Source organism: Hirundo rustica, chromosome 7 (genome assembly GCF_015227805.2).
Source record: "Hirundo rustica isolate bHirRus1 chromosome 7, bHirRus1.pri.v3, whole genome shotgun sequence".
NCBI classification, from domain to species: domain Eukaryota; kingdom Metazoa; phylum Chordata; class Aves; order Passeriformes; family Hirundinidae; genus Hirundo; species Hirundo rustica.
The window spans coordinates 32,287,065-32,314,292 of record NC_053456.1 but is presented as its reverse complement, the minus strand read 5'-3'; the positions used below and the strand labels follow the sequence as shown (position 1 = coordinate 32,314,292).

The 27,228-nt window shown below is 39.4% G+C and overlaps 1 long non-coding RNA gene across 3 annotated transcripts; it reads left to right on the top strand.

The window, feature by feature from the left end:
- Nucleotides 1-491: 491 nt before the first annotated feature.
- On the top strand, nt 492-27,169 carry LOC120755502 (uncharacterized). Of its 3 annotated transcripts, none has more exons than XR_005701801.2 (7): nt 492-734; nt 13,660-13,730; nt 21,607-21,682; nt 24,425-24,629; nt 24,952-25,045; nt 25,671-25,798; nt 26,305-27,169. It is a non-coding gene; the product is annotated as an uncharacterized LOC120755502 (long non-coding RNA). The 3 variants fall into 3 exon arrangements; XR_005701799.2 differs by having other exon boundaries at nt 26,302-27,169; XR_005701800.2 differs by lacking the exon at nt 24,425-24,629 and having other exon boundaries at nt 26,302-27,169.
- The last annotated feature ends 59 nt before the right edge of the window (nt 27,170-27,228 follow it).

Sequence of the window (27,228 nt, the reverse complement as noted above, 5' to 3'; positions counted from 1 at the left end):
AGATGCTATAGAAGAGACGTAATTGAGCTTCAGTAAGTGAATTTTGAAGCTGTTGTGGAACACCAATTTGACCAGCTATGCCTGTGCCTTTGTAGAGAGTGACTGTGAAATTCAGGTCTCACTCTGGATTTTGAGTTGAAAGGCATTGGCTCTAATCCTTTTGGTCAAATTATTCTTTCAAGGGCACTACCAAGAAAGGTGAAGTCATAGATGTGGGGCAGCAGTCCCACCCGTGCAGGTGTGCCTTTCTTTCTCTGCCTGAATGGAAGCAGGAAGAATGCAAACAATGCCCACAGGGCTGCAAAAAGAAAATCCCCTCCCTGGAGAAGAGCCACACACCACCGGTGACCAGCAGCCTGTTCTGCCTCATGAGGGCCTCTGTTTCTGGCCACAAACAGGGGCTTAATTAGGCACAGGTTCATCAGGCTCAGAAGGCTGTTGGGTTTTTTTCAGACAGATCTGGGTGAGTGGTTGCCAGCCCTCAGGGCAGGACCAGGCTGGAATTACCCTCACCAGCTTCACCTGGCCCTCTGCCTAGAGCTGCAGCCCATCAGACACACAAGGTTCTTTAGGCTCCAGCCTGAAGGTTTGGGTTTGGGAAGAACTGGTTTGAGGATATCTGCTGCCTGTTCTTTGCTGCGTTATTGTTTGGATTTCCTGGGCTGACTTGGCTGAGGATCACTGGATGAGTTTTGTTGCTGTCATCATCCTGGATTGGGAGCCCCACCTGTGAGGTCAGTGCAGTTTAGTTTTAAGAACAGAGCAGTGGAGTGCCTTATTAGCAACTGTGATTTTCTGAAACACTAAGCAGGGCAAATGTGTATTGCCTCTTTTGGAGTGCTTAGATTTTAAACTTGTGCTTGGAAATGAGCGGGCTTTCTTGGTAACTGTTAGTTGTTGGCACTTCAGCAAGTGCTATAACATAGCCGTTTATCTTCAGTGAAAAATTAACCATCTGAAGTTTTGTAGTAGATTCAAATGAAGGGTCGTCAAGTGACACATTACTATGGAAGGTGTGATGACTTAGTGTTTCAAGATAATTTTCATGTGTTTGGGAAAGTCAACAGATCTAGTACCCTACACGATGTTTTTTTCTTCTGAAACAGTTGTAAGCTTAGCACGTGCAGATTTGATTCACCACCTACTTAAATGAATCAGATTTGCTAGGAAACTTCCTGAGCTTGCTTGCCTGAGAGCTGCGTGAATGTAAAAATGTCAGGAGACTACAATTCCCTTATTTCTGAATGAGTGGGGCACGCACTTTTTTCCGATGGAGGAGTAGAGTCTTCAGAGACACTTTTTAAGTGCCCATGCAGTGCTGTCACACCTGCCTAGCCTTTTGCTTGAAAACTCAATTGCTGTTCCTATTTCCAGATCATAACTTGCATCTGCTGTGAAACTCTGAGTATAGAGAAGGTGTTGGATGCCCATTGTTAATTCTGGGTGCTCTGGGAGGTGGCAGGACAACAGCAATGTGGAGTTTTGCCTTACAGCCGTCTATATAAGAGAGTTAATGTTTCCACCCTCACAGGTGCACCTGCTCAGCTATTGTTTGTGAGCAAAGGGGCACTCAGGGCTCACAGAAAGAATCTGCGAAGATGCACAAATACAAAAAAAACCCTCTTTGAAATACCCAGTTTAGAAAGCAAGTTTCTAGGGACAATTCTTAAACATAATTTTCTGGCTTCTTTTGTGAGGCCCAAGACTTGATCCTAGCTGATGCAGAGAAGAGTCTGTAAATGCCTACTTCTTTTTGCTGAAGGCAGTTTACTCTTCACAGAGCAAAAGTTTCCTGTGATTTGAACGAATTTCCTTTCTAACCAGGCTGGCTTTCCCTCAGGAGAAAAAGCCCCACTGTCCTGCATAGCCAATGGACTTGCATTGGTGTCCTCAAGCAGGTTACTGTAAAAATAAAGTTCATACAAAGATCCCACAGGAAAAAGATCCACTTGTGAGGGGCTGTATTGATGGTCCTTTGATTTGTCTGTTGTGGTTTTGAGATGTAGCTTTTTTTGACATTTTATCTGCCTGTTATGCCATGATGTGAAGCACAGTGACAGCTATATTTACACTAGCTGTAAATCTGGTTCTGTAAACACCAGATGAAACTGAAACTTGGACACGGTCATATTCCCAGACTGTCACTACTGTGACAACACAGTTCTGTCCAGAAATGCAATGAAACTGGTTAGATCTGCAGGGGTGTTTAAGAACCTTGGCTAGTAAACTCAAGGGATGTGACGTGCATTACACCAGGTCTCCTTATTCTTGGTGTTTTAATATGTGGATGGATGGATGGATCCTCACCACAATCATCCCTGTCACTGGAGAGGGAGAAAACCATAAAGGAAAAGTTGTAAAACAGTAGGATTTGGGAGAGGGGCGTATTGTTCTCTAGTGGCTTATTCCATAGGCTGTGACTAATACAACAAAATTCTCCTAGAGGCTGGTTGGAAGATGTTCTCAGTTTAACTTTCCAAGAAAGCTGAGGCTGCACACTCACACTTTTCTATCCACCTGCTCACAAATACTGAGACATGACCTTGAGTAGGCTGGGTGGGATTTCTCCCATGTGAGACAAGGAAGGCCAGCTCTTGAATATGCATTGCATCCCTGGGTTCCTTTTGATTGCCAGCTCGTAAAATCACATATTCCTGAGTAATGAATAAATTATACTGATCTGAATAAATGATACTGTTTCAGCTCAAGGCCCTTCAGCTATGAAGGGTAATGGGCTGGCACAGAACCATTCCTTTCAAAAATGGTGTGAGATAAGGCTAGACGTGCTAAACCAGGCTTCTGGCAGGGTGTGGAAAGGACAGAAGTACCGGTTTTAGGAAGTGGTTACCTTCTTAGTGGTAAAGTGTATTCCACATACAGCTCCCAAATTCATGGTTGTGGAATTGAACACATCCAGCCCTGGTTTCTCAGCTCCTCATCACAGCCAGGATCCTTGCAGTCATGCTGCTACTCTTGGAAAGGTGTCAGTCAGGGAAAGGCTTGGCTGTGAGGGAGGTTAAGAATCAAGCACGGTAGACTTAACATCCCACTGAAGTTGTCAGTGGACGTTGCTCAAGTGATTGGGGATCTGGGTTTGATAACTCAGCATCTGCTCAAGGCTTGTGCTCCCCAGCAGCAGCAAAGTGACTTGAGAAAATACACTTGGTAAACTATTCAGACAATAATTAAACTCAGTCAAACCTGGGATGATTTGTGCAGCAGTGCAGTGTTGCGTCTGACTGCTGGGAATGAAGTCAGAGATTTGGATGCAGGAAGGAGAAACCACACAGCATAAATAAAGCTCTTTGGGATGTGGAAGACCAAGGGTTGTAGAGGTCAGGAAGCACAAACAACTTATTTGAAGCCTGAAGCATTAAAATTGACTATTGCTAAGTTTTAAGGGGCTGTTTCCCCTTTTGTTCTTATATTGTCCTGCTTTGTTGACATTCCTTAATCTCTAGTAAATTTTATTGCATGCAATAGAAAAATTTAGACTCCTGCAAAAGGGCTCCAAGAGAGCATTTTTTTTTAGGGCATGGATCATTTAGTTTGGGTTTTGGTGGTGGTGGTGGTTTTGGTTTCCACCCCTCCTCCCCCAGATGGCTGTGGTACTATGGAAATGATGCACGTTCTGTAGTAAATGCATATGTTAAGTACATTAGAGGCTATAAGTCATTAAATTGGAATATCAGGGAAAAAATGCTTGAAGGGAAATGCCTGCTAAATAATACAAACATTAACAAATATTATCTTTCAAGTGACGAAAACAACTTTTTCATCTAAAATGATAGTTACAGAAAATTATTCTGCTTTAATAGGATGTTGGTGGAATGAGCAAATAACAGGAAATGTGGAAAAACAATGGGGCCTGTTCAGAAATGAGTGAGTTAGGGTTATAATGCCAGATCCCAGCATCAATTGCACCCTTCTGGAAAGTGTTGTATCATCTTGAGGATTAAGAAACACTTCCTTGGGAGATTTCATGAGTGTGTATTTAAGTGACTCAAACTTTCCTATAGCCCTTCTTGTACAAATTCTGGGATCTAGTGGGAGTTCCATATGGTTTTTTTAATCTTATAATGGGTATTTAAATAAGAAATTTAGTATCTTTTTGATGCTTTTAAACTAATTCTTCTCACAGCAAAAGTCAGGAGCAAAAGTAATCACTTTCAGGGAAAAGTACAAATTTTTTTTTTTTGGAACATTAACTTCAAGTGCCATAAATATAATAGATGTACAGAATAACTCTTAAGGGATCTTTATAAGTAAATATAAAAGCAGATTTTTCTTGGATGTGTTTTTTCCTTGAGAAAGTTTCTTAAGGTACTTTAAGTTCTCAAAAATCTTTGCACATAATATTCAATATATTGCTGAGAAGTTTTGTGTTTAAAGACTTTCTATGTAAGAATGGGATGGACACTTTGATGCCTTAGGTGAAGTAATGTGCTATTGAATCATTTAGAATATAATCAAATTTGGGACTGAGAGGTACTGTTCCCTGTGAAAAAAAAATACTTTAAAGCCTTTTGGGATTTTATGTATTGTCTAAATTTTTCTAGGCCAAGTTGCTGTTGAATTGTGTGGTGGTAATTGGGTGTGTTGCATATTCAATGGGTTGACAATAAAAGCAGAAAAATAACTGCACCCAGTGGTAAATGGTGTCTTAGAACATTGATCCATCTTTTGTGGTTGCGATCTTATTTGTGACAAATATCAAAGTTTATTACTGCTTCAATTTCAAAAGAGTTATATCTGCCTGGCAAGTGCTTCCCTGTTGTCATTCCAAATCCACAGGAGGGGACCACTGTCAGTGTGGCTGAAATGAAAAGAAAAATTTTTTTTTCCTTTATTTTTTATATATTTACCGATGCTTTGCTTGTGGCCAGCAAATATTCATGAGTTACGTGTTCTGCCTTGTTGGTTCTCCATCCAGAGAGCCCAGACACTCTTGTTCCCATTGATGGCAGCATGCGCAGGGGGGTGTCGTGTTGCACAGTTTCCCAATTAAGTGGCACATCTTTCACCCTTTTAATTAAAGGAAGGGAACCAGCCAGCCTCACAACTTGTGTGGGCTTTTTTTAACTTTGTTTCATGTTCTCTAGCTGTCAAAATGTTCATTACTCACATGCCGAGCTTTTGTTGCAAAATTCCTCTTGTGACTCCCCGCATCTTTAACAATTGAGGGGTTAGGGCAAGATGTTCAGGAATGTGCAGCTTCCATGTAAGATAGGCTAAAATCCTATTTCCTGTACAGAGGGTGTTCTAAAAGAGATCCCATTGTAGCTGGGCTTTTGGAGAGTAGCCAGAAACAGTCGATGGACTAGTGTTTTCCACTGTTTTTCCATTAGTGCTTGCTAAGAAATATACCAGTTCTGGAGGATGCTGAGTACAAGTGATGCAGTTATTGATTAGTTCACAATCAAAAGCAATTCCTGGTTGAAGTTCTGGGTTGGATTACTAATTCATTATCTACCACAAAAGTGTGGATTTAAGAGTGTGAGCCTTGAGTGGTTACCCCATTAGCAACTCAGCAATGCAGCACTTGGCTTCCTTATCATAAAATTGCAAAGTCAATAACTTAGGCCACTCCTGCCTGTTGTATCCATGTTTTCTGGACCAAAATACGTTGGAATAAACGATAATCTAGTGACTAGTGTAAATTGCAGGTGTAACAGGGAGATGCCCGAAGGAAACCAGATGTGTAGTGAGTGTCAGACAACTCTGAAGACACACACCTGCTGCACTGCACGTTGCATTTTCTGGACTTCACACACATGTGGATTTTGGCTGTGCAAAGTATGAACAGCCTGTATCAAATGCTTCAGAGCTGCTGCAGGTGTGGTTTGACTACAGAACAGTTGTGAAAGGTCAGACAGGTGCAGGATTTAACATCCATACATCACACAATTACTGGCTCCCTGTTGAAGCCCTGGCTAGGGTTAGGAGCAGTGTGCAGAAACATGTGAGCTGCCCTGGGTGTTAATGACAGCGAAGCTGTTGTGCTTCCTTCACCACATTTGCATGTGGAACTTGATTTGGAGAAGGTAGTTGGAATAATAAAAAGCATTAGCAGTGTAGTTGGTTGCTCTATAATTATAATTAAAAGGTGCTAAATCTGGTTAATGAATTCTGAAGATTGCTAGCACGTCCTTCAGTATTAACTGTGCGGGTGTGGTGAGGAAAAAGCATGGGAGGATAGCATCATGGAGCATCCCCTGAGTTTGATTAATGAGAAATCAGACAGATGAGAAATAGAGAATATCTGTTTATGCACAGGGAGAAAAAAAAATACAGATTTTCTCCAATTTCTTGGATAAGGGAAAGAAGTGTAAGTATAGACAGAGCACAGGCAGCTCACAGTGTGTAGAAACAAACAGAAAATCACAAAACCCCCAAATGAATAAACAAAACCAGCAGCAAAACCAACACCAGACCACCGAACAATGAGAAGAACTGAAAGCTCTTTAAAGTTAGGGAAAGAACTTGGCAAAACTGGCAGAACAAAGCATGCCTGGAAATCTCCCAACAGATCTTGGGAACATCTGTGTTTTTAACTGGAGAAACTGAATTGCTTGTTTGTTAATTAGGAAGGCTGGTATGTTGCTATGAGGAGTTTGAAATGTGAATAATAAACCTGTCATGAGGATTACCATTCACTTTCCCTAGATAAATATTTCTGCTCAAAAGTGAGATTCCAGAGGCATGTTTTGGTCACCACTGTAGCCACTGAGTTTGATAACTCTGTGTAACAGTTGGGAAAAAGTGTATGACCAAGTGACTTGAAAAAACACTCTCTTCTTTCAGGAAGCATTCTTTGTTATGGCTGGGCATTAAATATTCCTGGTCACAAATACTTCTTACTTCAAACAAATTCTGATTTGAAAGGAAACACCACCAGTCTTTCAAGGGCTAGGAATCATCTTGGCTAAGGTTTAAGTCTTAAGAGCTAGGGTGAAAAATGATCCTGACAAAAATTCTAGATACAAAACTCTTTAATTTAATGGCCCCACTAAAACTGAGGGTTGATGGTAGAACAGGGAAGCCCCCAACCCCTTTCTTTTGTTCTTTAGAAACTAGAAATACCTGCTCTAGTTGTTAGGGTGGTGGAGGATAAATAGTCCATCCACCATCAGCCTGTGCCCACATAAAGAACAATTCCACAGGACTGCTTACCTGTCCAGGTGGAGAAGGATCAATTTTACCTTCAGCACATTAAACACTGCAGTCTGAAGGGTGGGGCACAAGGATGGTATTTCTCTGCACTTCATCAAACCCTCGTTGTTTGTGCTCCAGTTAATGGCAGCTGTAAATCTCTCATTTGAGTGAATGGAATTGCAGCTGTGCAGCACAAAAATGCAGATATTTTCAGAAGAGGGCAACAACTGATGTCCTTAATATTTGTTCTGCTATATCAAGGTAAAGATCCACAGTTCTGAGTGGCCTTCAGTGCATGAAGAATGAAGTTTTTGTGCTGGGCTTGTAGAAAAAGTGCAGACGAAACTAAACTTGGCTCAAATGGAAGGAGGAGAGGGGAAGGACGAGCTCCTGCTCCCAGCTCTGGTCCCTGTCCTTCCCTGTGGGGTTCCTGGCACCACCAAGATGCTTTAGCCTCTGACAGGAGGATTAGATGTTTTGTTGGAGCAGGTGTATTATTTCTTACTAGTCAGGATCATCTGATATATTTCAAGCAAATTGACAGAGCCTGAAGGTGTAGTCAGAAAGTGCTGGTGATTTATTTCCCCACTGATTTTCAGCTCCAGTGGAATGCACAGATAAAATGCAAAAATACAACAGCTTAGAAATAACTCTTCTGTGATTATATCCAGGCCTTTCCTCTTTAAATATTCAGAGTAAATGTAAATGTATTCATAGCATTGTGTATTCTGCCTGTAGAAATGCATTTGCAGCGTGTCAATGTGTTATAAAAATAATGGAAAATACTATTTTCTAATAAAAAACCCTCACAAAAATTGAAGGCAGTAAGGCTAGCAGAAGTTGTCCCAAAGAGGATGTATTGCTCCCTGTATCCTCTATTTGAAATTCAAATTGTAATTATGACATTGTACTTTGAGATTGCTCTAACAGTGATTTAGATTCTTTCCAGTAATCGTTTCTCTGTAGTGGTGGGGCACTGCTGGTGACACATAAATTCCTCTGACAGATATGGTTAACTGGCTTAATCCTGCATGGGGACAACTCAGGGAGATGCTATAATTACTTGAAAAGGTTATTTTAAAAGGTAAAAAAAAATCACTGCCATATTTACATTGGGCATTTAAGATTTTATTTTCAGACCTGGTATCTTTAGGGGTATGAAGCTGTTCAGGGAAGGGGGCAGGAATATGGGCAGGATCTGGAAGCTCATACACACAGCATTGTTGTGGGGTCTATGTGAACTTAGGGATTTTGCTAGCTCCAGTGTGCTGGGATCATATCTAAAGATAATTAACATTATGTAAAAATTATGATGTTATATATAATTTATTTGTATAAATTATATATTACAGATATATTTTTAAATTATGTCTGTGTCTGTCTTTTGTAATTTCCTTCCAGAATATCTCTAGATCTTTAAACATTTTCAGTGCAAGTAGATACACAGAACTGTTGCAATTAAAAGTATAACCTTCAAAATATGGTTGTGCATGGATTGGTGTCAGAGACAATACATTTGCTTAAAGAGAATTTATTTAAAGATTAACATATCTATGAACAATTGTGTCCTATTGAGAGCTGTAATATAAAATCCTCTAAGTCAGACTGTCAAAACTAAAGTTATTTTTATGAGGGCTTCCACAGAAAAGCTGAGATAATATAGCATATCAATAATTTACTTTAGACATTTTGATTTGTATTTATTAATAAATGCAGCGTGCGTATGTAGTTTGCACAGTAATTAAATTGTAATGTTGAAGGAATGGAAAAGGTGATAGGCCTTTGGCTGAGAACAAGGGGAACATGTCATGTAAGCTTAAAATACTGCTAGTCTTCCAGAAGCCATTAACTATAAACAATGTAGGCATTTTGATTGCATTTTAAGGAGGAAAAATGCCCGACCTTGAAAAACAATATATAACTTTGTGGGGAAAGAAACAAAACTACGCTTTGGAAACTATTACAGCTCCACAGGGGAACGAATCCACGTGCTGCTCCAACATAACCTTTTCTACATCTTAGTTAAATATTCCTCACCCTACTGCAAGCCTGTCATTCTGTTTCTGTTATTCTAATGTACCCGACACTGTCGCACTGCCTTTGTTTTAATTCTGTGGTGCTGGGCTAAAAATCCACGCTGTTTGAAACAGTGCTTGATGGATTCCACATATTTAATACTTGGGGCCTTCTGCTAAGGAGCAGACATTGTCTGGAGCTTTGGAAAGACTTCATGGCATCCAAACCTCTACATTGTAAAGCAGGGAAGTGTAGAACTCCCTCCCTTCTTCAGCTGTTCAATCCTTGTCGAAAACTTTTGATCTTGTGCGATGCAAAGGGCCTTCAGAATGGCTGACTCATTTCATCAGCACAGGGCTCAAATCGCTGGCACTGAAGAAACAGGATACAGTTCATGGAATCAGTAAGGCTCTGCTACGAGTACTTTAAAAAAAGCAGCTTTTAAATGATTCTGATAATCACAGAAATGATTCATAAGTGTCTTTGTAAGACAATATTCAAACGGTCTTACAGTAAAGCTAAAGAGCATCTATATAGGTACATCTATATAGAATTTGGAGTCCAGAACAAAAACATTTAAACCATCATTTAAAACAGATACAATCCTGGCCAAGAATGTTAGTTACAAAACTGACTTTAGTTCCCTTAAATAAACAGGTCGGTTGCCATTGCAGATCAATTTTATTTCTTCTAACCATAACCTTATCCGATTCCAATGGTGTTTTTTAAATTAGTTATTTTTTGTGTGTTGATTGTGATGATATCCTGCCCACAAATAACTCATTCTGCAGTTTATATTTAAACTCAGTTTTACTGAGATACGATGAGCAGTAGTCAACAGTGATTTGTGATGTGGCTGGGATTTTTGTAGCTACTTACTTTGAAGATTCTATCAAAAACCTTAAGCGTGCCTTAGTCCACCTTTTAAGAAAAGCAGACAGAAAAGTAAGCATTTTTCTAAGGCTGCAAAGCAGATGTAGCAGATAAAACTAGATGTTATTTCTTCTCCAAATTCTAACTTCTTAATCACATTCTCCCAAGAATGTGCCTTGAAGGATGAATAGCCAAAATACATTTCTTGTATATACAAAAAATAGGTTTAAAAATATAAGTTCAAAGAAATGCTTACATACCTGGACACAGACTTAGTCTTTCCCTTCATGATGGTGGCTTTTTAGTCAAGAAAAAAATCAGAGTTAGTGTTGATCTCTTTGCCTTATCCTACAAAGGTGGTAGGTCAGGATTTGTGGGTTGCTTGGAAGGTTGGAAGGCTGAATCAGTTGCACCATTTGGCTTCAGGAGAAAGACTCCAGTTCACACATGTTCTTCTTTATTTTTTATTTTTTTTCCTTTTTTAAAAGGAACATCAACAACAGTTCAGCGGAGCTCAAAATTAAAGCTCAGGAATGATCGGTTAAATCTCAAAAAATTGCAGGGGGGAAATAGAGTGAGAAATTAGTTTCTTAATATTGACATGATATTTCAACCTTCATTATAAATAAGATTGTCAGCTGATACCGCTTCAGTTTTACATATGGATTTCTTATGTCTGAGTGGATCATGAAAATTTCCTCACAGTCCAGAGAAACCCAAGCAGGTCGGTATGAAATGGGTAAATATTCATTGACTGAGGCTTTCTTGAAGGAAAGTAGATGTTGGCACTACTGCTACCTGTGATGCCTGAAAACCTCTCCGTGGGCCTGACATTTCTAAGTCTAAGAGACTTTAGCCTGCTAGCAGTGCTAACTGTTTCCCAAGGGAAAAGTTCTTGAGAAAACCTTTTCTCAAAACAATCTTGGCAAAACAACTAGCCTTTCCCAAAACAATCTTTCTCCAGGCGGTGTTTTGCTGTTTCTCTAGTTTCACCAGTGGGATTAGAGAGGTGTCATTCCCAGTCACCAATCATGTTAAGTCTGTATCAGAACACCTTATAAAAGGTGGTAAGAATTAGACAATAAAGCCTTCTATACTCTTTGCCTTCTGAAAAATTGACTTGAAGTCTTTCGTCTTCCTTTCATGTCCTCCAGCAACACCTCTCTACAGATGACTGTTGTTAATGAGTTGAATTGGCTGTGTGTCCTCCATTTGAAGTTGCAATCGTCACTGGTTTTTATAATTTCTTTCCTTAAGCCAATGTAAAGATGTTGAGGACTTGTTTGTCTGCTAAGTGAATTATTTTGTATGTATATGCACATATATATATGCTCATACATATTTATATATTTAAGTATACATAGCATATTATTACATTAATTATTTTTTAAAAGCACATTATTAGTCTTGGTGATTTTACAGGGGAAAAATTAGGGCTGAAATGAAATGCAAAATTGGGAAAGAAATGTGAAAACTGCAGAGCAGCTAAGTCCCCTTGTATTCCAGACTATTGCCAAGATAAGCCATTCAGAAATATCCCCTTGAAGGACAAATATTTCACATCTATGACAAATGCCTAAATAGCTAATAAGTTGGTGGTGGGTTGGTGTTGTTTTGTTTTGTTTTGGTTTTTTTTTTTTCTGCTTTATCTGTCTTTTCTTCATAATGGGAAAAGAAAAAGAAAAAGAAAAAAAAAAAAAAAAAAAAAAAAAAAAAAAAAAAAAGTTATTCTTTCCCTAGGTGGATTAGCAACAAACTGCATTCTGTGCAGGAATGATTTTTTTATTTCCTTTAGTGCATGCAACGGTACCTGATCAGATTATTTCCTTTCCCTGCCCAATGTGGGAGAGAAACAAGGGCAGGATATGGAAAGAAGGCAAAGTAATTATTAAGCTTGCCATGAAAATTCTTTGCAATTCCCAACTGTGTGCTCGTGTCAGTTCTTGAAATGGATGTGTCTGATTTAAAGTGCTTTGCATGGGGATCAGACTGCTGTGATTATAGGAGTTGGTTATGAACTGAGCTTAGACGTGAAGAAAATGTATATTTCCTGCCCCTTGATCCAGGCAAAGTAATATTGACCCTCTCCTAATGGAGATTGAGTTATAGAAAAGCTTCTGAATTTTCCCCAAGATGTCCCAACGAGAACAACACATCTTTAATTTGAATTTTGTCGCTTTTCCATCAAACAGACCTCTCATAAATCTCAGCTGGGTGCAGGACTACCCTGACTGACACAGCACCCTGTCTCAGTGCTGCACTCACACAAATGCTGCCTCTGTCTTCTCAGGCTGTTTCACTATCCCAAAGTACAGTTTCAGTGTGTGAAATGTACCTTCTGTCTGTGCTGAGTATTTTCTGTCTGTTATTTGTGTCTCTTGAACTGTCTGAACAATTGAGAGCTGCAGAATAACAGACAGGCTGAAGGCACATCTTGTCCAACCCCCTAATTAAAGTTTTTGAAATGTTCCTTCACACGGAGTTTGCAATGTTTTTTGGGTTTTTTTTCCTCTGCCCAGAACTCCCTTCAGTTTTTCTCTATCTGTCTGTGTTGCATCAGGTGCAATATGGTAAATTTGGGTTTGATGGAAGTTGTCAATGGAAGACATTTAATTAGCTGTGTTGTCCACAGAATAAAGTCTTTATTAATACAGTGTAAAATTCACAATAACATTCTTTGCTGTCATATCCATTTACAAGTTTATAACTAATTAGCTGTCAGTTCTCAGCCTTAGGCCCTATCTTGCACACTTTCCAGAATATCTTCCTTTTTCCAAAATACTGTTACCAGCAGACCTCCTCTCTCAGGCATTGCCAACATGCTAACTGGGGGGTTTGCCCCTTCTTTGGTTATTAGTTAACTAATTTACCTGTTCAGTTGTTTGCTCGGGGGTTTTCCCCCCCACTTTTTCTAGTACATCAAGAGTTTTTTATCTGAAAGCTAAAGTTCTTCCACATTTTTTGAGCGGGACCTTTTCTACATCGCATTGTGCAGGTCTGATCTTCTACTTAGGATAGCTGACACATAAAAAACCCAACAAAACAAACAAACAACCACAACAAAACCAACCAAAAGAGCTTTTTACTCCAGATATCTGCTGTCTCCTTCTTGGTTTGGGTTGAAGGGCATTTCCCGTTGTTAAAATATAACTGAGAGGAGGGCAATGAGTGATGTACCTGGTGGTACAGGTGATGATGATGATAAATGAGTTCCTAGAAGCTGGTTAGACATGAAGTGTTTTCTCAGGAAGGGGAGAGGAGGCCAGGCAGAGTGGGGTGTGTGGAGCTGGACTGAAGGTGGTTTTGTGAATTCACCTTTGGAGACAAAGACAGTGGATTTGTTACTAGTAGTAATTTCTAATTTTAGTTTGATCTTTGTATTTTCCTGACTATATGAGGCACATAGAGACAATATATATTACAGTTATTTTTGTAACAGAATAACAGGCATGCAGAGATATAAACAGATTTATTTCCCAAGTGCCTTATCTTTGAATAATGCTTTTCCATCTGCATATCATTGACGCTTTTTCCACACAGAAAACCTTATATTATTCCTTGATTTTCAAGTCCACAGAACCTTTATTGATTATTTTTCTATTTAAATATTTGCAGGTCTTTCCAACTGATGAATTTCAGTACTGTGCAGTTTGCAGGCTCCAAGAGATCCATACTGAAGACACCAGGTTTGTATAAAGCTACATTAGACCTGCTGCTGTTACATTAATGAACTTTACTGGCATTAATGAACATTATTGGCACCCCTGCCCACAGCAGAGGGGTGGGAACTACAAGATCTTCTGTCACTTCCAACCCAAATCAGTTTGTGGTTCTAGGATTTATTGTACTAAAGTATTAAATGACTTTTTAGCACGTCTTTATAATGTACTTCTCAACTAGTAGGTGATTACAGACAACTTGTAATTTAAAACAGACTTTTAAAAAAAACCAGGTAGCTCTCCACACAAAATAATAGAGAGGCAAAAGTGTTACCTCACAAAGAAGTAGAAGTTCTTCAGAAATGCTAATCCCTTTTATTTCTTCTGAAAATTGTGCCTGCTGGCAACAAAAAAGGTAACCTTTTCCACTGTGACTTCATCTTTTAGAGGAAATAACTTTAAAGTTCAGTTTTAAATAACCACGAATCTGGGGCCCAGCTCTTGAAGATTGCGTGGTACAAGCCAGCATTGCCACAGCAGACGGTGCAGGCTGTCCATCCCCTACTCTTTATCTCTGTGTTTTATCCTTAAAATACTTCTTTTTATTAAACAATAGAAATAAGGGATCATACTGAAATCAGTTTACTGCAGCTGGTTTTGTACTATATAGTGGAACACTGCTGACTGCTGTGGATGCATCTGAAAAGCCTTTCATATCGAAAGATTGACTCCAGGCAAAGGTTGAAAACAAGAGCAACAAAACAGAAGGAAATGATGAGTCTATTTTCTGAGAGGAGAGGTGGGGGGAAAAAAAGATTTTCCTTATTAAGGTAGGAGAGGAAAGAACAATTTTCAGAAAAAATGGCTTTTTGTCCTCCTGACTTGGTTTTACTCAGAGTATTTTTATTTCTTCAGTAGTACAAGCCAAAGGATATTTAATCCATCAGGTTCATGATCCTGATGGTGGAGCTTTCCAGTGGCCTTCTGTGCATCACCAGGTCTGAAATAGAACAAAATAAAGTTCTTAGAGACAGGGGTCAGCCTGGGCTTTGTCATCACCCTTGTTCATTTCTTGGTGTGTATTAAACATCGTTCTGTGCTCAAAACCTGTCAGTGGAGGGAATATTCCATCTGATCTTAGGAATGCTGGTGCTTGGGATTCAAACACCTGAGGAGGGAAGGTGTCAGGAGATGACCTCTGCTGGCCTACCCTTGAGAAAATTGTGTCTCAGAAGTGGTGCTGTGCATCTCTAACCACAGGTAGAACTCTCTGTTTTGTTTGGGAGATGTTTTGGGTTGTTCGGGTTTTTTTTTTTTTTAGCAGATCAATCCTGAGATAATAGTTGGTAACTCATTAAATATTCATTGTCTACTTCCTTTGTTTTAGAGGATTTCTGCTGTATCAAAGATTCCTTTCTTCAAGACTGTGTCTTAAAAATAACTTCCAGTCTATAAAATGAAGGGCTTAAAAAGGATGCATGGGATAATCAATGCTACTTTGGTTGCTAGAAGTAATATATTCTGAGAGAGATTTCCACATTAATGTTGGTTGCCTATAAGAGGATGTGGCTTTACAAAGCACAGAATTAAAAGATCTATTTTATACTGTCATTCATCTTAAAATTTCCCAGCTGAAGCTCGTTACATTTTAAAAGAAATTAATAAGTTACACATTTATTGCACCAAAAATGTCTGTGTTATTATTTCTTCTCTAGCTGTTGTTCAAGGTTCCAACTGAAATGAATGATTTAATAGATACTGAATTTACGCATAATAAGACACAGTACATGCCCAGTAAAATTTACAATAGACTTCAGAGAAAATGTACAAAAGGTCAGAGAAAGGAAGTGCTCTTATCTCAGTTTAATGAATAGAAAGAAAGAGCACAATGAACACAAATAATTTCCTCACAGTCACTCAGGAAGCCTACAGCAGGAATGAGAATGACACCTGCATCTTAAGAAACCTGATGGCTTGATTAGCAAAAAAAAAAAAAAAAGAAAATATTAACTCCCCCCTCCTTTTTATTAACTGGTGTTGTTTATTGAAATACTTTGTAATTCTGGCATGAAAGAAGTTGTAGAAATAATGATGGTCATAATTAGGTAACTTGAAAAGCACCCTGGCTTGGCTCAGGGATAACACTTGAAGGTGAGCCTTCCCTGGGGGAATACCAGACCCCAGTGGTGACTGCAGGGTGATGCAGAGTGTCTCGGAGCTGTAGATGTGCTGTCCTCTGCAGTGGGGCAGCAGGTACAGAAGTAAACGGTAAAAAGAAGTAAATTTTAAAAAGCAGTAAATTGTAAAAAGCTATGGGCTTGGTTTTGGTGAGGGCTCTTGATGCAATGCTTTCAAATGAGAGTAAGCTTCCAGTTCTGGAACTTTAAGATTTCCTTAAAGGACTCATTAAGAGAACGTGGGTGAAGTGTATTCCAGGGGAATCAGTCACACACACACTGAGTTTTGATTATTCTTCATAAACTCTGCTGGACTGGATTTTTGCATTTAATCTCCAGGTATTTCTTTTAAAGGACAATTCTGGTAGCTAGTGCCAGGTGTTGTTGGTTGCCTGATTTACTTTTGTAATTGTGCTGCTCTCTCTGTACTGTGTTCTGTTAGAAGTAATGAATGTTCCCTTTTTATGAAAATTGGATGTTAAAGAGAGTCACTGCATCTTTGCTTCTGCCACATTACTTGAACGGTAGAAAACTTCATGGTGGATATGTTTTTTTTTTGTGACCATCAATTTATTAAAAAATATTAAAAGGTAAGGTTCTTCAGGTGTTATGTTTTCCCTGTGGTATTGCTTCTCTTCCCTGGAATTTGCATTTTTCTTCCCTCTTTAATACTCCAGGGAGCTGTTTAAGATGTTGACTCCCATACACAGGCACATTCTATTTCAGCACCAACACCTCATTTTCTGTTCAGCACCATAGGCATGGCAAAAAAAAAAAAAAAAAGGGGGATTTTTATGGTGAAGCAACTCGCACGTCAGACAACTTAACCAGCATTTTCCAAATGCATTGCCTGAGAGGTCCAAGGTGATGACAGATACTCCTGGTGGCAAAATTGGCTTTCAGTTTCTTTTTCTCTTACCAGAGACAATTCCAGTAACAAGGAATGAGGCAGGTGTTAACGTGTCTGTCAAGTGTGTGACATTTTGGTGCTGCAGAAAGGATGTGACTGTGAGGAGGGGGGAAAGCATACTGAAATACCTGCTGGTGGCAGACAGTGCATTCCCTCAAAGAGAGAAGCTCAGGAAACCTATTTCTCACTGTCAACAAAATTTTTCTCCAGTGATTTTCGATAGTGACACTTCCCTAAGTCGAGTTAGTCCTGTGAAGCTCCCCCTTCTGAAAAATGTAAAGGGTGTCAAGAAGTTTTGTGATATTGATCCGTGATAGGTGGTAGAAAAGTGTTCAGTGAAGTACTTAGGTACTTAAAATATACAAAACATTGCTGGAAATAAAGGCAGCATCTGATAAAAGCAGGGATGGGCTTTTTACTCCTTGCTGAGTAGTGCAAACAAATCTGTTGTGTTTTGAACACGGTGGATTTTCTCACTGACTTTTGAACAACATCCACAGACAAGGGATGAACTCCTTGACAGTGACTGAGCATATCTAACACCTCTGCATTTCAGAGGTTTCATAAGTGATGCAAATCACGGATTTGAGTTAATAAGGGTTGGGTTTTTCCTGCCAATCTTATTGCCTGCGTGAAATTGTGGAGAAGCTACTGGGATAACATTCCCTGTGCTGGTGCACAGTTACTGTTCAGGGGGTCACCTAGGATATGCAAGGTATTCCTTCTCTGACGTGTTGAAAAACACCCTTGGTCTCTGCTCTTACAGCAGGATTTCTTTTTTAAACACAAGACAGCATCAAAACAGTTGGAATGAATCTATTTGCATTCATGGGGAAAAAAAATGCAATCTTCTTTTAATATTCCCTTTTTCACATACACAGGTGTCATGTCATAATCTGCTTAGCCTTTTTTTTTCCCTCTAATCTGGTGTGCAAATAAATACTTTTCCTAGGGACATCCCCATGTCCTAATTAACTTAGGCAATGCCTTTTTTTTTTTTTTTTTTTTTTTTTTGTTTTTGTTTTGTTTTGTAAATCATTTAAAATTCTCACCTGAGGTAAAATTCAAAGATATCACACTGTTTAAAAACCATTAAAATAAAATGGTTTTTTATTTCATTTCCAAGTGTTGTACTTGATATATAATTATTTTTCCCCTAAAAAGTGTATTTTTTCATTTCATATTAGAAGCAAGAAATTAATTTAGCAGTGTGAATAGAGAGATTGGAGAATAAAAGGGACCCAAGACACTAAGGATCATTTCTTAACTCAGTTGTAGAACAATCATTCTGGAAATGATGTCTGGAAACAAATCTGCTTATATTTTCACCAGTATTCTCCCTTCTCCTACAAGGAGTAATGGCTTTAAAATGAAAAATGGCAGGTCCAGGTTAGATATTAGGAAGAAAGTATTTATTCAGAGGGTGGTGGAGCACTGGCGCAGGTTGCCCAGAGAAGTTGTGGATTCTTGAAAGTGTTCAAGGCCACCTTGAATAGAAATTTGAGTAACCTGGTCTAGTGGAAAGTGTCCCTTGCCCACAGCAGGAGATTGGAATTGAATGAGCTTTAAGGTCCCTACCAAAGTATTCCATGATTCGGTATGATTCCTCTAATTTTTCTCTTTCTCTTCTCCCGCTACTTAGATAGATTTATTTTTAGGTGCTTGAATGTGGAGGGGTGGGGAGCAATAGAGTTGTTCTCTGCCCAGTCTGCTGTTTTGGTTTGTTTTTTTCCTGCCTGTACACATGTCAAGGCCTGTATAAGGCCAATGCCCTGGCAATCAGAACAAATGAAGCTCCTGCTCACACATTTCCTCATTGCCATGCTGGTTTTTAATCAGATCTGCTGGCCTCTCTGGCTGCAGCCATCCTTGTGGAATTTGCAGGGTGGTTTCAGGAGAGGAAAGCTATGAAGGAAGGTGTTTCAGCCATAACTGATTCCATTCAGAGCCTCTGCCCTGCTTTCGAAGCTATCCATACTCTTTTGATATGATGGGTAATTATTTGTAAAAGCATATATTACCTAAGCTAACCATAGAGTATTTTCCATAAAATTCATTTTATTTTCATTCTTAGCACTTGCTTCTCAATTCTGTTATTTTTACTGGACCAGGTGAACTAGTGGTAAGAACAAGTTGATCATTTTTCTCTGTGTATCCAGCCAAAAGTAGCTTTCTGTATTATGAAGGGAAAACTACATTATAAAATGGGACCAGACTTTAAAACCACCCCTTGCCACATAAAGTGCTCAAAGGGCATTAGTTCAATCTTTAGTAGAATCCAGCTAATAGATGCATTCCTTTGCTTAAAACTTTTCTTTCAGTGAGTAAACTCCTGGGGAGTTGACTTTCCTTCAGGTAAATCACACATTAAAGAAACTTAAAATCTTAATCAAGAGAAAATACACAAATGTACTCATGTGCCCTGAAAAGGGATCCTGCAGAATTCCTCACTGAAAATTATCTGTTCTTCATGGTTTAATAACTAGTATTGCATAGACAAATTGAGGGCAATAGAATGATCTGGCAGTGGTAATTTCTGGTGATCAGTGAGGAGTGAGTTGTTACACATGATGTTGCTCCTCAGCAGAGGAAGGTGGTAATGGACAGGCTGCTGGCTCAGACATTAATCTTCTCAGCTATATCCATGAATGAAATGTCATGCCTAACAACTCCTCTTTTATTGGTATTTCATCTTAGCTGTCCCTGATAAAAATTAATGTCTGTGCATGTATGTATAAAAATGGGGATTAAAAGATCTACATATTCAGACGGTCAGAGATGATACATACACACACACACACACACAGAGCCCAAGAGATGATACATCCACACACACACACACACAGAGCCCAGCTTCAAAGAACAGATAGGAAAAAGAAAAAAAAAAAACCACACAAACCCTAGCTGCAAAAAGTCGGAGTACCTGTTCTTAAACATGACAACCTGCCAAAATTTCATCTTGAGATGTTCTTATGACTGTGACAGAGATAACCAGAAATTACTGTGCACTGGGATAGCAAATTAAAATCCAGGAGTCAGTGAGGCCACAGGATATTGGATTTAAGACCATGAAGAGGTTGTCAGTGTTTTTGACATTTCATTGCTGGGAACATATCAGTGTACTCAAGGGGTGGATGTTTTTGAATGCTAAAGCTGGGTGAAAGGCTAAATCAAATCCATAGGAAAACGTGGCATCCTAAAGCATCTGAGTAGCCTCGGTTACAGTCAGTTGTGGGGGCCATGGTTAAATCAATATATATATATATATGAAAGAAATATGGCAAATATTATTCTAATGAAACAAAAGTGAGATGTTTTATTGAAGTTACAGGTTGACTTTGGATCCAGCTTGGTGTGGCTGGTGTAGTACAAATAGGAAATAAAATGGAAGTTCCAGGGAGGGAAGTGGTTTGAACCCCACTGCTGGGTTTTCCTTCCCAGGCTTTGCCATGTGCAGGGGTGGGTGTTACCACTGGGGCTAGGGAAGAGACACAAGTTACACTGAGTTTTCCAGGTGCTGTAGGTTTGTTCCAGGCCTGTTCAGAAGGCACACATTGATGTGATTTTTCTGAGCACAAGTCAAATCCCTAAATTCTAAATTCCTCAGTTTTAGCTTGGCAGTTAAGTCTGTTGAATTTTACTTGTCCCACCCTACTCACTAATCAAGCAGAGCATTTTATATGTTCTTATACTTTGATCAGCTTTGACCAAATCAGAGGCTTTTTAGAAGAATGCTTCGATAAGCTGTGACAGAAAGGTAAAACTTTAATGAGCTTCACATGTACAATTTTAGGGGTGTTTTGTGGAGAACACTGTGAGACATGACTGATGTGTTAAAGCGTTTTGTCCTTTGCCTTGTGGAATTTATTGAACTTTCGCCTTAAAAAGGGCACTACTTCTCACGAAACATAATCCCCCCCATCACTTCTGACCACAGATCCGACCTGTGTTATCTGACAGTAAACACACAGCCTCATCAAATCACTCATCTTCCCACGTTTCAGCAATAATTTTGAGGGAAGATGAATAAATCTCCTCGCAAATGGTACAGCTGCTCTCAAAGAGCAGAACTAATGAATTGTCATGAGTGCAGAGAGGGAGAGGTGCCTTGCATCGCTAATCCAAGACAGCTGACAGGATAGTGCCCCATCAGGTTCAGTCACCACCGCTAATTACAGGCTGAGAAATTACAGCCACTCTTAGGTTAATGGCTGGTAAACACCGAGAGGTAACTTACAGCAAGAGAGGACTTGCCCTGCAGCTTAAAAGGGGGTGGAAAGACATTTTGTGCTGCTGTGCTGACCCTCCAGCAGTGACTGTCCGACCCCAGCCTTTTAATATCCATGGCATTCTGGTTCCAAAGACATTCTAAGTACAAAAACTGGGGACCTTTCCCCGTTAATTTTATTTATTTTTTTCTTTTTAACAGAGATGTATTAACACTTTAATGGCAGAAGAAAGAATTCAGTCATTCTCCTCCATCAATTCTTCTCCTCAGCTAAATTTGTAATACTGTAATGAAAAATGTCAGTGGTGTGATGGTTATACCAACAATAAAATCATTTGCTCTCTGTTTTTTCTCTGAGGATACTAAATCTAACGTGCCAGTTACATCTCGAGTGGGTTTGTGTGTGTAGTGAATACCAGCTCAGTCAGCAGAGCTTTAAATCAATCCCAGTGCTTTGTAAAAGTAGCAGTAGCTTGTCAGCTTCGAAAATGTTAATGGACTATCTGGCACGCATGACTCGAATTATAATTCCAAACTTAGGTTTTACTATACTCATCATTTTTTGTTTTTATTATTTCCTCTCAACAGCAACTCACATAAATTGTCCAGTAAACCAGACCAAACACAGACAGAGAAACTAAGGCAAAGGTGATAAGTGAGAAAGGTAGGTAAAGGACACTAAAATACAGTAAATTCAAGTGGACCTTGAATTTGTAATACTGTACACACTTTTGTGCTGCTTAATATTTATTAGCCTGAGAATTTTCCTTCCAGACCTGTTGCAGTATTCATCCACTCTGCTACCTAACAGGGATGGCAAAATTGAAAATCAACGTGTGTCTTAATACTCTGCTACTGAAATGCTCAGACTTGCTTTGATATCCCCATTTTGGAACTGAAAAATCCACAGGAAAAAAAAACAACACATGGATGTTTTCAAAGCCACAGAAAGCTCTTTTTACTGATAAGCTGAAATAAGTCAAGTTGTTTAATTTATCAAGATGACAGCTGAGATGGGATTTGATTGCTGTTGTGTGAATAGTTTATTGCTAGCTAAAAGGAGGGATGGTGAAAGGGCTCTAATTTTTCAGGGAGGAGCATGACATATTCTGATTTATGGACAAATTCTAATGACATTCCATGCTAAAATCTATAATCTTTCAAAAGTGATGAAATGAGCAGAGCAATCTGAAGAGACAAAAGGCAAGTTTAATGCTTCTCTGTCTTATCATATCTAACTTCTGGAAACAGTACAGGAGGATATTGAAAATTAAGCTATGTGCAATAGAGGGTGAAATTCTTTATTTGTCTTACTCTTTGATATATTTCACTGGGAATTCTTTACCTTTTAAAAAATGAAAATGAACACATAAGCTTGGGGTTCTGGGCTAGAAGTGGTTTTTTATTATCTGAAATCTGTACTAAGCTTGGTAAGTTAAAACAAAACAAAACAAAAAAACACCCAAAGTTATTGCATCTGAATTTCTTGTTTCTTCTTGCTCTGTTCCAGTCAGTTCTGGTGGCATTTGAAGTGTCACAGTATTTGTGTGTGAATGCAAAAGAATCTCAGTATTGGAGAACTGTCTAAAAATTCATCCCAGATCTCTCAAGTTTGGCTTCTATGCAGAGAGATCTTCTCTGCAGACATCTTCAGGCATAGAGATAGTGTGAAAAATTACAAAATATCTTTTTATAGCTTCAGACTGAAAAATGTAAAGATGAAGCTTGGTATTTCATTCAAACTTTAGAAAGTCATGAATGTGCTCACACTTTGGTCACTATTTACACGTGTGGAAACCTTTTAGGGGGAAAACCTTTTTATACATTCTGTTTGAGGGAAAAGTAAATTGCTGATAACTGTTAAAAATTCATTAAAAAAAAAAAAAAAAACAAAAAACAAACAAAAACAAACCCTTAAACTGGTTCATACTATGGCTTTGCTGGCTCCCTTCCTAGAAGGAGCTTTCTTAGTTGTCTGATCAGTAAGCCATTGCAAAAAAAGATTATTCAGAATTGTATTTGCACTCTCAGTTTTGTGTGTGTGCCCTTAGACTCTGCTAGGACTGCATTCAAATGGATGAAGGTATTAACCTCAACAAGTTTTGCTGTGGAGAAGCTGAGGTTTCACTCCACCAAAGCACTTGTGCAGCCACTTTTTTTCACCTCTCTTATCCCCTGATTCCACAAACAAAACTTGTGGCTCTGTATCAATAACCCTTCCCCGGGCTGTTCTGAGGATGCTTGCAGTGTGCAGGCTTCCCAACAGGGCAGCAACCCCTGTTCTCCAAGGATAAGCCTCAAGATAGCTGTAAATTATTCTTTGGGGTTATTTATGAACTGTAGAAAGTGTTTTGGGGGCAGTGCCAAGGGTGGTTGGGTCCATAATGACTTGGGAATGTGACCTCATTCAGAAATGTCCAGTGACATTACAGTGCAGCGTCAGATTTTAAAGGGTTTGAGGGTTATTTCCTTGGAGTTTTTACTGTTTCATGTGCTGTTCTGGCAGGCTTTATTTGGATTACCTTATTGCCTGTTTCTTTAGGAAAGGAGCAGTATGTGTTTCAAGGAAACATGATTTTAGTTAGATTAAGATTTGACTTAAAAAATATTTTAAAATTTTTTTTCAATTGGAAAATTACTGTTTGAAGATGCTCTAGTGAAGTCATTAAACAATCATTACTTTCTGCTTTCCTGGCTAGGCATAAAAATCCTCCCCTACTTTAAAGGGAATGCAAGTCAAAACTTGTTCAAAGCTTGCTACTCAATTTTTTTGTTGTTCCTAAAGCATCTTTAAATTTCCAGTGAACTGATTCTGAGCTGGGACTTGAGGAAGAAATTATTTTCTGTTTCCTGACTGAGGTCCAGCAAGTTATGTTGTTTTGGGCTTTTTAGTTTTTTTTTTTTTTTTTTTGATTCTTCAGCTGAATGAACTGGAAACAGGAAAAATATTGCCTGTTTCACCACTGCTGTACACCTTAAAGCACCTTTTTAAAAAATGTGTGTTACTTAACTGCTAATGCTGAAAGACTCCACAAAACTGCAGAAGGTCCCTTGTTTACTCTAGTGGAAGCCATGGTGACAGCAATGCTGGGTAAAAAACTAAGCATCTTGATTTAACACCTCTTAGGGAAGTATTCTAGCAGTTGAGTTAAATAAATGCCAGATGTCAAAATCCCAAAAAATGTCTCTGCTTTGCAGTGTGGGAAATCAGAAGTGATAATAAATAATGTCTGGAAACCTGAATTCAGTCAGGATCCTGCCTCAGTTTCTAAGGTCACCTGGCAGACAAGACCTTCATTGTTTGTAACCAGCAGTTTGTAGCATGATGGCACAGGACATGGAACCCATTTCATACAGGTTCTTTATGCTGCCTTAACTTTGGAGCTGTTTTCATCTGTTTTTGCAGCTTAGATGCTGAAGGCCTTTGGAAGAGGGAAACCCCCCCAGCTGCTGAAGTGGTGGAACACCATCTCCAGAGGAAGCTCTGTCACAAAGTCTGGGGCTGCAATTGTTGTCTGGCACCTTGTCCATCTGGTGTTCAACTGCTGCATTCACCTTTCCAAAGGCAGCAGGATGTGCCCCTTTGCAAATGAAGAAGGAAAAAAAAAAAGGTATTTTTTAGAAGTGACCACTTGAGAGATTATAAATCGTGCAAATACTTTCAGAGTAGATTTCCTTGGATCTTTATCGTAGCATACAGTTAGGTTTCAGAACAGACAGCTGCCCACAATTTTGGAAAAGTGGTTTGCTTTAGTTTTGTTTTGGGGTTTTTTTGTAATTTAAAAATTCATAATTTTGTCTGAAGGGATCTCTTGTAGCTGAACTAATCCACATACACTTAATTGAAGAGAGAAAGGAAAGATAACCATAACCTAGCTGGAAGGGCCATTCACAGAATTATCCACGGAAAAAATCTGAATTTGCATCTTCCAGGACAGAAGGGAGCTCGTGGTCCCCAAGGAGGACACATCTCTGACCTGTAACAAGAGGCCAGGAGCCAACAGGGCCTGAGAGTATCCAGTCACAGGTTTGTATCTTCCAGGCATCCTGTGCCCACTGTGGATCCTGGCATGGGATCAGGGTATCCTGCCTTCTCAGTGGCTGCTTCCACCCCACTCACGTGCAGCCACACAAGCTGCAGAGGAATTTGGCATAAATAACCTCCTGCAACTCATGTAGCAAAGCTCTGGTTGGCTGGCGTAGAGGGATTTATAAGTGCATGTCAAGCAAAAGCATTTTAACATCTTTTTTTAAAAAAAAAGAGAGGTTTTTTTAAAAAAAGAGAGTTATTTCTCTTTTTTTTTTTAAAAAAAAAGAGAAATAACTCAAGGACATGTGCATGTTCAGATAATAATGATAAAAGAAAAGCTTGGACTAAACAAAATCTCATAGTAATGCCTGTAAAATCCCCTGGCATCATCAACTTTTGAAGTGTTTCACTCCAATTTGCATTTATGCTAATGAGCACTTGAATATTTCAGTGGGTTTGTGTGTTTGCTTCAGCCTGACCCAATAGTATGCTTTTAAGATCTGATGCTCTGGGATAAAATCGTGCCTTTTGTCTACACTTGGAGCACATGTTGCTCATGCCTCGCTTTTAAGAGTCCCTGGGACCAAGCCTGCTTGCAGCGTGGTGTTATTTTTTCCCACAGATGATGGGCTGCTGCCGTTCCAGACATCTCTCAAATGGTCAGTGGGATGATGAGACAAGCACCTGCTTATTTGCAGTCTGTATAATCTGTACCACGGTTGCAGATGGTGCCCTGCACAGCTCTGTGAGGTATGTGCTAAACAGCCATGAATGATTTGGAAGCAGTGCTGGAAAAAATATCGACATTAGAACTTTCAGCAGTTCCACTCCCATCAGATTTTTAGACCTGGCTGGGCAGGGCAGAGCACAGAAAGGGGAGGATTTCAACATTGCAAATCTTCTGGGGCTGCTAACATGCCATTTTTCAGCTTTGAAAGAAGTCTTCTGTAATACAGAAATGAAGAGGTTTACCCAGCAGAAAATAAGTGTTGCCACTTGATTTTTTTTTTTTTTTTTTGGCAAGAGATGGTGGTTCATCATTTGAACACATCAGGTACTTTCCTTGTGAATGTCATATAATTTAAAATGACAGTGCTTCAAATGGTGACAAAATGACAAAGCACTGATCTGTGGTGGATGTGTAGCATGGAGGCAGAGCTGCAGCCAGGCAAAATTACTCTGAAAGGGAGTCAGAAGAGCACTTTGCTTTTAGTTTATTTATTTACTGGGCTTTTCCTTTGCTGATTCACTAGCAGGGAACCAGGAGCTGTGAACTTTGACATGAATGTCTCCAGTTTGTGGGGTGTCATGTCCATGGCAATCCAGCATTTTGAGGACAATGTTTATACGACGTTGTTCATCCCTGTGAAAATGGCTGAAATCAAACCTGGTGCATTTGCTGTGGCTGAAATACTGATGTCCATTCCACGTAGTAAAGGAAAAAAAAAAAAAATCATGGTTAAAACTCGCTTGTTGAATTGTCACAGTTGCTTTTGAGAGTCTCACAGAGCAGAGAATTTTGTATTTTAGAGAGACATGTTCTGCTGGACTTCCCTAGCCTTAGAAATTCCTGGAAGTGCGCAGCAGTTGCCATGTGACAAACGCTGTGAGCTGGTCAGTATGAACAGGTGATGGTAGGAAAGTGTCCATATGTCCGGGAATTCACTGCTGCCTTCAGAGATCCATAATCCTGCACAAACTTCTTTTCCTCAGGGACTTGAGTCCATCTCAGAGGATGGGAGTGAGGACAGATTTTGTGGTCATAAAAAAGGGAAGACGTTTAAACAAACCCCCCACCTTTAACTCAGCCAAAGGGAACTTTTTCTGTGCTGCCTCTGTTAGTATCGAAATCACTAATGCTCAGGTGCAGGAAGGTGTCCCTTTCTCTGGTCATTTAGGAGCTGTGAATTCTCTGGGTCTGTGCTTGTAGTTCAGAGGTTTGGACTATTCACTGGCCATAACCAGCTGTAAAATGCCATAAATGGAACAGTATCATGACTGGAGCTACCCAGTGTCCTTCAGAGGACTCTGGCTCTGTCAGTTCCACTGTCCTGATGGGAGTTCTAAAGAGCAGTGCCAGCTCCCGTGGATGGCGGGGTCTTGGTCAGTAAATCACACGGTGTTAAGGAAAAAGCCTTTGTGCCTAGGAATAGTTCTATGGCTGTGTTCAGTTTGAACTT